The 9,401-nt window shown below is 38.5% G+C and overlaps 1 non-coding gene across 1 annotated transcript; it reads left to right on the top strand.

Moving 5' to 3' along the window:
- Positions 1-8,831: 8,831 nt before the first annotated feature.
- LOC141637883 (small nucleolar RNA R71) lies at positions 8,832-8,938 on the top strand. Its single transcript, XR_012541939.1, has one exon. It is a non-coding gene; the product is annotated as a small nucleolar RNA R71 (small nucleolar RNA).
- The last annotated feature ends 463 nt before the right edge of the window (positions 8,939-9,401 follow it).

The raw sequence follows: 9,401 nt of genomic DNA, 5'->3' as shown, positions 1-9,401 counted from the left end.
AACACTTTTTAGGACTCAAAAATTATTCATCACTCAATTTTGACAATAATTCAACTTGATTTAATTTTATGCTCATTTTTTACCTTAAAATCATAATATTTATGAAATAAATCCAAATTAATTTATAAAAATTTCAAAATTTGAATTTTAAATTTTTGAACATTCTGGAATAATTCTATGACACTAATAAAGTCAAAAATCATGTTTAAAATTTTCGAATTAATTTTGAGAAAATATAGTTGCATTTTATCGGTTTTATCTCATAAAATATTTAAAGTATCCAAAAAATTACTCCAATAATGTTTACAACCTTAGATATGCTAAGTGGGATATTAATGCAACCTAAAATAATTTTCTCAAGCCATGCAATACGTTTTAGCTATTTATGCTAAAATAGTCACTATTTATGTCATTTTTACTCTAAAAATCTATAAATCATGCTAAAAGAGATCTTTTAATCTCGAAATTTACATAAACTATGTAAATTATGCATGTGACATAATATTAAAAAATCATGGCTTAAATCGAAATTTAACTATTTTTAACCATTTAACCTCTTTTAATCCATTTTTATCTCATAAAAATCATAAATCATGCAATATTAATCCAATTAATACGAGTTTTTACACACAACTTGTAAAATATGCATGTGAGGTCATATAAAATTTCCAAGGTCAGAAACTTAGTTGAACTATTTTTAGCATTTTGATTCCCATTTTAGTCATAAAAATGTAATAAAATGACCAAAAATCCTTAAAATGAGCAATAAATTTCCATAAATCATAAAAATGACCTAAAAACATTTTAGGACCAGAATATATAACATGCATGATGATTTCGTGGCTTATACTTATAAATCACAAATTTTTAGTTTTATATGTTAACTTTTTAACTCAGAAAAACAATAACCGATTATGCATGCAACATCCTTATGCTCTGATACCACTTGTTAGGTTCATATACCTATTATTAGACTCCTCTAATAGTTAACTAATTAACTTGTTAATTATATGTTCTTTAGATCTAGTGCATGCATAACAAAATGAAAGATTTATAAGAAAAACAATGTCCCTTACATTGCAATATGGTTCGAAATATAGGGCACAAGTAAGGACACCTTCCTTCACTTGTTCTTGAGCTTAATGTGATGGATGATCCTCGTAAGAATCCAAGTATAGAAGACACTCCAATAAGTTGCACCCAAGATTAATCCCAAAAATTCCTACTAATATTAACTAGATATGTAGTAGAAATGTAACCTTAATAATACTAATATTTCTAGTATTACTACCTCTAGTAATAGATTGAGTGTATCAGTATTTGTGAGAGATTTTTAGCAATTGCATGTGAGGGAAAATTAGAGAGGAAAACAAGCAAAAGCTAGCCTAAGAAAAATGAGCAACAAGTGCTCATATATAGAGCACAAAACCGGTGGCTCTTTCCATAGGGGGGAATATTTTTACTTTTGTTTTTACTCTTTTGTATAGTGTAGGTAGAGTGTAGGGAACATATATGTAAGATGTAGTATGAATAAAGCTTGTGTGATGTGTCACAATCACACTTTAATCAACACAAACAAAAGACAAAAGAGCATCTTTTGTTCTCTTTATTTGGCCGAAAATATGGACCCATTTTGGTCCATTTTTTCCTTTTATCATTTGTCCCACAAATGCTTATAAGTCATATGTTTAACTATCTTACATAATTAATTATTAATGTAATTTTTTAACACTTAAATATTACAATTAATAATATAATATACACTCCACTTTTTGAGTAGTATACTACCATTATATCAACATATAATGGGTCCCATAATTACTAGTTAGTTAAAATTACAACTTCTTGTAACTTTAAATAACTAATTACCTCTACCTCTAAACTTATATAATACCTCAACTAATTTAGTAATTTAACACTTAATTACTAAATTAAATCTTATTTAATCACATTACAATAAGACGTAAAATTGCACTCTTATAATTAAGGAAATAACTAATCTGTATCGCATACAATTAATTAAATATCTATTTGGGCCTCAGCCTATAGGTGTGATCTAAAGGGATCAACTGACCATCACCGTCACACGACAGTAATGTCAAACTCTAGTTAGCCAATCATTACCGATAAATGACGATCAGTCGACTATATAAAGAATCATCCCTCACGTATTCTTAGTATCAGATTTAATTATGATATTAAATCATGTGATCGCACTATTGTTGAGGACACATTTACCAACACAATATGATAAACATACCAAACAATTTGTTTTCAAAGATCAGAGTAATTTAGTTCATATAGATGAAAAATGGTTTTTTTTATAACAAAACCTAGTCAAAGGTTTTATGTTGGTGTGGACAATGGGCCCACGGGGGCGCTTGGGGAGAGAACATGCGTTTGCATTTGTGGAGTCGCCACCAATTTATTATGGAAAATTGGAAACCGTTCGAATACCTCATGCCATGTCAAGACACAAAGTAGTGACATGAACATCAAGAACTCGTTACCCTTAGTATTTTATGTCTAGAATGACTCTCGTGGATGCCAATGAACACGGATGTTCACAGAGATCTGGAGTAAGGGGTGAGGGTACGTATTAGGAAGCTATTTTGATCGAACACCTAATCCCGCCCGCCTCGATAGCGGCCTCTACTAATGATTAGGGAAGTTATTCATACTCGATATATTGTCGATTATATGCATGCAATTTGATACCCGTCGTGAGGTGTCAAAAATAAATTTATAATCTCCAACTACAACTATAGCTAGCGGCAGTCGGGTCGAACCACAGAGAGGCAGACGTAATTTCTAGTTGTTTAAATTCGGTCTAAGGTAACAATAAGGTGGGGGTTTGATTGGATTTGGTCTACAACTAATAGCAGTAAAAGAAATGTAAGCTAATGAAATATATGAAATCAAGAATAAAAAGAGGTACTAGGATGGTCGGTTCGTTATAGTTTCGGCAAACATACTAAACAGTCTAGATCAAACACATGAGGCGGGAAATAAAGAGGTCCTCTCGGTCCACTCTTAACAAATAGCATCTTTCGATCTCGCTATAGGTCCCTAATATCACTAATACTAACTTTCGTCCTGAAAAGTGACTAACGATCTAAACTTTACCTATCTTTCGATCTCAGCATAGTTTAGTCATTTTAACTGGTGATCTAACAACTGTCCCTATCTCTCGATCTAATGGGTCAGTCATATCCTAAGCATTCAACTAGTCGTGTGCACTCGATTCGTCGAATAAAGAATTAAAATAATTAAAACGAAAATAAAACCTCACGTGGTCAGTCGATCGACCAGGTATGGCAGTCGATCGACTGACACGCGATTCAGGCCGTGTTCACTATATTGCCGCCTACACTACAATTCCCCTACATCCTAGCACGAATAAATTAGCTACTCATACTGAAATTAAAGGCAACAATAATATTAAGGATTAAATCTACGGAATTCATGCTTAAAATGGTAAAATAAACAATTAACAAAAGATGGCAATTCGGCTTGGGAACTGATCTAGCAATTCGACAACTATGAACGAAAATAAAATAACAGAATAAAACCAGAGAGTACCGTGTGAATTGCGAAGGAAAAGAACAAAGCCGAATGATAAAGCGAATTGAATTCAATACCGAAAGTAATCTCGAACCCTAATTATTTCTAAAGAACTCTATGTAAAACTTGGTAAATTTCTGAATAAAAACTGGATCCCTCTATCTGATGTTCTAGGTTACGTTATATAGAAAGTATACGTAACTTTTATTTCCAAAACCTAAACATAATGGGCTTCAAGTTCCTCGATCTTTTAATTCTCGTCTGAAGCAGCGTCTTGGTCGATCGACTGAAGTGACCGGTCGATCGACCGGATAGCAGTGTACAATAGCTTCTGGAACCCGATAGTTGGTCGATCGACTGAAGGTAGTGGTCGATCGACTGCTTTAGCTGCTACTTGACTTCTATAATCTCGTGGATTTGTCTTTTGGGCCTTGAATTGCGCACCAAGCTCGTTCCTTAAGCGAATGCTTCACGTTAAAATGCAATGCAGGATACTCGGGGACGGATTTAGCTCGATTTTCGCTGGATTCTTCACATTTCTGCAATAATGTACAAAAATACGGAAGTAGACGGGAATAGGGAGAAATGTAGCATAAACTACATGAATGAGCTCTGAAATGCGTGTAAAATGGGATGTAGAACATCATATAAATGACACGCATCAAACTTCCCCAAACCAAACCCTTGCTTGTCCCCAAGCAAGAACTAGACTTGATCTAATGACCTAATGGAACGAGTTCAATCTCAGAGCGAAATGCAACATGTAAAGCCTAAACCAATTTAATGCAATAACTAACAATCACTTAGTAATGCGAATCATGCAAACGAGTTATAAGGTCGTTAAAAACTGTTGAACCGTCAACCATAGAGACTTATCAAATCGGACTCTCACGGGTCGCTCAAATCACTCAAATAAGCACAGGTGAATATATAAGAGGATAGAAAGAATTCATTTTGTACAGACTCTCACCTAACTACGACCTATAAGAACATGCCTGCAATATAATATGAAAGTAATCTCTACAACCGTACATATGCATTCCAACCAACAAAAGACCATGACACATGCCGAGGTATGGGATATGTGAGGTATGGGTAAGAAGAGGCAAAACATTTTATGGAAATGTGGAGGTACAGGTGATCAAGCTAGTACCAAAACGGAACCATATGGCAACATCCAACTTCTTGCTCAAAAATCAAATGAAACGGTGCTATAGCAAGCACAAATCTCACAATCTCCAAGTATAAAAGTAATCAACTAACTCCCCATAAGATATGAATAATACATGGGAGCAAAAATCGCCAAAAGATAAGGATTTGAATTATGCGAATTTGATTTCTTTTCTTTCTCTCGAACCTCAGTCGATCGACCTACAATGCCAGTCGATCGACCGCTTCAACAGTACAGAACCTCTTTTTCTCTTTTCTTTGAATCATTTTTTCACTTCTTTTTTCCAACTTTTTCAGTTCTTTCCTCCTTCATTTCATTTTCCCAACTAAATCTCAATAAGAGCATTTACCACCAAAAACGAAGTAACAATCCCAACAACTAAGACTACTAGCTTGACAAAGGACAGGCTAAATGTAGGATGTAGTAAATGGGACAAAAAGGATATTTTTGGCAGTGTGGAGTTCATGGGCAAAACGAATAAAGGAAAACCTCTACCACATGTGTCAACTAACCACAAACCGAATGCATACAGGTATTAAGCAGATTAAGTTCATATTTGTGCACATTGATGTAACATGTCTCATAAGGAGTACTACTCACATTCCTAGATAAACTGGTCATAGATGACACCAGTTATAAGCTCTAAATCTCAGAAATATGATGTAGTTTGCCAATTTTCAAAGTCAAGTCTCAAGTTCAGCAAGAAATTTAACGAAAACTCGTAGATACGCACTTATATGATTCTACTAATAACATGTTAATCAAGCAAGGCTTAGGCATAAACAGGTGCAAATGCAATATCATCCTTGAAATACTACCGTTCCGACTCGACCTATATGCTAAAATAAACATGCATTTTTTGAATTTTTTGAAATTTTTCAATTTTTTTGGATTTTGGTATATATGAGAAATGAAATAAACAATGCAAAACAGAATGTAAACGTGAATGCAAGCAAATGATATGCGACGCAAAACCCTTCCCCAAACCAAATCGCACAATGTCCCCATTGTGCAAAATCATGTAATGAAGAAAAGGAAAACGGGAATTTGCGAGAAAATAAACAAATAAAACATGAAGTGGAAACCGGGAACTCACAAGACTTTAAGCGCAGCAAAGGAAACCTCCCCAAACCAGCGTGAGCTAGGAGGTTTCAGTAGCGAGCAGTGCTACTAAGAAGTACCTGAAAAGACAAACAAAGTACCACGCATAAAATCGAGAAGGACAATAATGAAGCGGTATTATGTGCATAATTGAGAAAAATAGAAGAAATAAATAAAATGACGGAAGATAAAGTGGAGTAGAAAACTCCCTTAATTCCGCAAATCGACCAAACATAGCAGGAGAGAGGTCATAAACAGATACAACAGTGCAGGTCGGTCGATCGACCACATCACTCAGTCGATCGATCGAGGTGAAAGGAACAGTAGCTCCTGGAAACTGCAGACTGGTCGATCGACTATATAGCCCAGTCGATCGACTGAAGATACTGCTGTAACTTCTTATTTCTTCGTATTTGCTCAATTACTTGAGCTAAAGAGGTCTAAAAACCTGCAAGTGCACAATAATACGCGCCCAAAATTGCGCAAAACCAAAAATAAAGTCTAAAGCGTATAAAATCCTAAGCAAGCAAAATAAAATGCGAAGTTTCGCGCACACAAAAGCAATAAAAAGTGTCTAACAAAAGCAAATAAAAAGTTTGGAAAACATGTGATCAACTAGTAGTTGATCAAGAACGGCCACGGAATGGCCCACTTCGTCGGCTTCTGGCTACTAGAGGTAGCCTCAATGGTGCTTATCTTCTCAGCTGCACCCTTCTTAGCTTCCACGTCCGTATGGCTCAACGGATCAACACTTTTATCATCTCCCCAGTCAATGACCTCTTCAGACTCGTCAGAATCCAAGTCGGACTCCGTTGCCTTGACCGGTTCGTCATCAACTTCCTCATCGGTGGCATAGCTAAGGCAACCAAGACCTCCTCGTGAAACGATTGGCTTCTTCGCAGCTAGAGTGACTTGCAGCTCTTCCTTCCCCAAAACAGCTTCTGCAATATCAGAAATAGACAAATCTTCCTCCAATTTGCTCCCAATCTGGGGCGGAGGGGTTACAACAGGAATAGAGATAGGCATATCAGGAAGCACAAAGTACGATTTCTTGTCAGAAACCGTGTTACAAGTCACAGGCCACATGGGGTCCTTTTTCTTAGACGGCTGGGCAAAGACAATAGAATGCTTGCCTGCTTTGAAGGTCAAGGTTCCTAGACCGACATGGCGACATCTATGACTGCACCAGCAGTGTGCAGAAATGGCCTACCCAAAATAATGGGAATATGGGCATCCTCAGGCATGTCAAGTACAACGAAGTCGACGGGGAAGAAAAACTTGCCTATTTGTACAGGAATGTCCTCTAAGACTCCTATTGGCTGGACCGCAGATCGGTCAGCCATCTGTACTGTCATGTTTGTCACTGCGAACCTAGTCAATTTGAGCTTCCTAGCAAGACTCAGGGGCATCACACTTATACTAGCTCCTAAGTCACATAATGCCTTCTCAATAGAGAAGGTACCTATATTGCAAGGAACAGAAAAGCTACCCGGGTCCTCTAGCTTATGGGGTGCAGTGTGAGATAAATAAGAGCATGACTCTTTGGTTAATGCGACAGTATGCACATTTTCAAATGACTTTTTCTTAGACAAGAGTTGTTTCATGAATTTAGTATAGGCAGGCACTTGATTAACTAACTCAAGGAAAGGCACTTGTACATTCAAGCTACGAATAACTTTTTCAAATTTATTGAAAGATACCTGTTCCTTCGTCGGCACTAGTCTTTCCGGATATGGGGCTGTAAGAAGTAGCTTAGCCCTCTCCTCTAAATCGCGCATGCCGGTATCCGTGGACTTAGGCTGGAAGTCCACTACTTTCTCCTTGTTGAAGCTTGAACCCTCTTCAGACCGTCTCAAATGTGAACCATTGATCGACATCGGGTCGTACTTCGATCCGGATCGACCCATCAAAGACTCGGGTCTTTCCCCAATATTTTCGGGTCTGACGTGCCCCGAAACAAATGATCCCTCAAGTTGTCGGGCATCGGAGGACGAAAAATCTCACTATCAGCAGCGATCTCAGTCGATCGACCAGTGATGTCAGTCGATCGACTGAGATGAACAGGACCAGAAGCTTCTGTAACCCGCACTTCAGTCGATCGACCGGGTATGTCAGTCGATCGACTGATATACCTGGTAGACGCCTTTTTCTTTCCTTTGCTCGTTCCAGCTTTGTTTTGACTCGGTTTTGCCTCATCTTTCGCAGTGGCATCCTCGACCATAGCAGGCCCCTCCAGGGTAGACCCACTCCTCAAAGTTATGGCATTTAGGGTCTCTTTCTGGTCAGTTTGAGTCGGTAAGTGTCCCGGAGCTCGAGTGGTACTCTTGCTAGCCAATTGAGCAATTTGGCTCTCTAGCATCTTCATACCGGCCTCTCTAGCTTGGGACTCCTTCAGCAATAAGTTTTTCAACTTAGTGAACTCGGAATTTTGGGATTGTTGCTGCTGCGGCACATAGGGAGGTTTTTGATATGGTTGTTTGTGAGGGGGCACATAAGCTTGCTGCTGCTGCTGTTGTGGAGGTTGAGTCGGATTCAGGACATTCTGGCTACTCCACCTCAAGTTGGGGTGGACATTCGGCTCATAGTACGTGTTTGTCTGCCTATAGTGTTAAAAGGCGACAAGACTCAAAGGGGGCGTAACAATTCTCCGAGACATGCCCCTCGGCTCACATCTTCTACGAGACATTTAAGGGACCGTCTGAAAGAGCGTTAACATGGTACATCCCTCCTTTAGAAGCTCCTCCCAACTCATATTTGTCAAACCTTGCAGTGAGAGCTTCTAGTGCAGCAACAGAGGAAGATTCAGCAGCTCTCCTCTGGTTTCCTCTCGAATCCCCATATTCAGCCTTATGAGTGGCCAAATCATCGATGATCTTCCACCCCTTAGTCTCTCCCATGTTCTCAAAGAAATCGGCCATTGGCTCAAAGATCCAAAATAGCCCTCTGATCGTCATACAGCCCATTATAGAAATGATTGCAAAGACTCCATTTTTCGAACCCATGGTGCGGTAATGGTTCGCACCAGTTTCTTAAACGGACCCATGCTTCATGAAATTTCTCATCCGGCCCCTGTTTAAAGCTCGTGATCTGAGCTCTAATGGCATTCGTCTTCGAGGCAGAGAAGTACTTTTTGTAGAATGCCAAGGCCAAAGAATTCCAGTCGGTGATCCCATGAACGGCTCGGTCCAGATCTCTATACCATTCCCTTGCAGCATCAAGAAGGGAGAAAATGAACATGATTTCCTTGATCGGTCTTGGGTCTATACCATTCTCCATGTGCTTGGCCGCATCTTCATTTGCGGCTCCCCGAATCTGGTTTCTCTCAACCAGGTTAATATAGGAAGGCTTCGGCTCGAATTTTCTCGCCTCCCCAGTGTAGTTCGAATCCTTTGTAGAGATTCGTAGTCGCTTACTCCGAGTGACTAGCAATGGTTTCTTCTTGACCATAATCGGAATCTCTGGAGAAGTGACTGTCTCTACCAAGAAATTGAAGCAGGAGATGTAGGTGGATCTTCCTAGAATAGAGCGTTCTCGTAGTAGCTTGACAGAGTACTCAGCTCTTCCT

This window comes from Silene latifolia, unplaced genomic scaffold, assembly GCF_048544455.1.
Source record: "Silene latifolia isolate original U9 population unplaced genomic scaffold, ASM4854445v1 scaffold_154, whole genome shotgun sequence".
Taxonomy (NCBI): domain Eukaryota; kingdom Viridiplantae; phylum Streptophyta; class Magnoliopsida; order Caryophyllales; family Caryophyllaceae; genus Silene; species Silene latifolia.
Note: the sequence above shows the minus strand (reverse complement) of the source record. Positions and strands in the feature narration are given on the sequence as shown.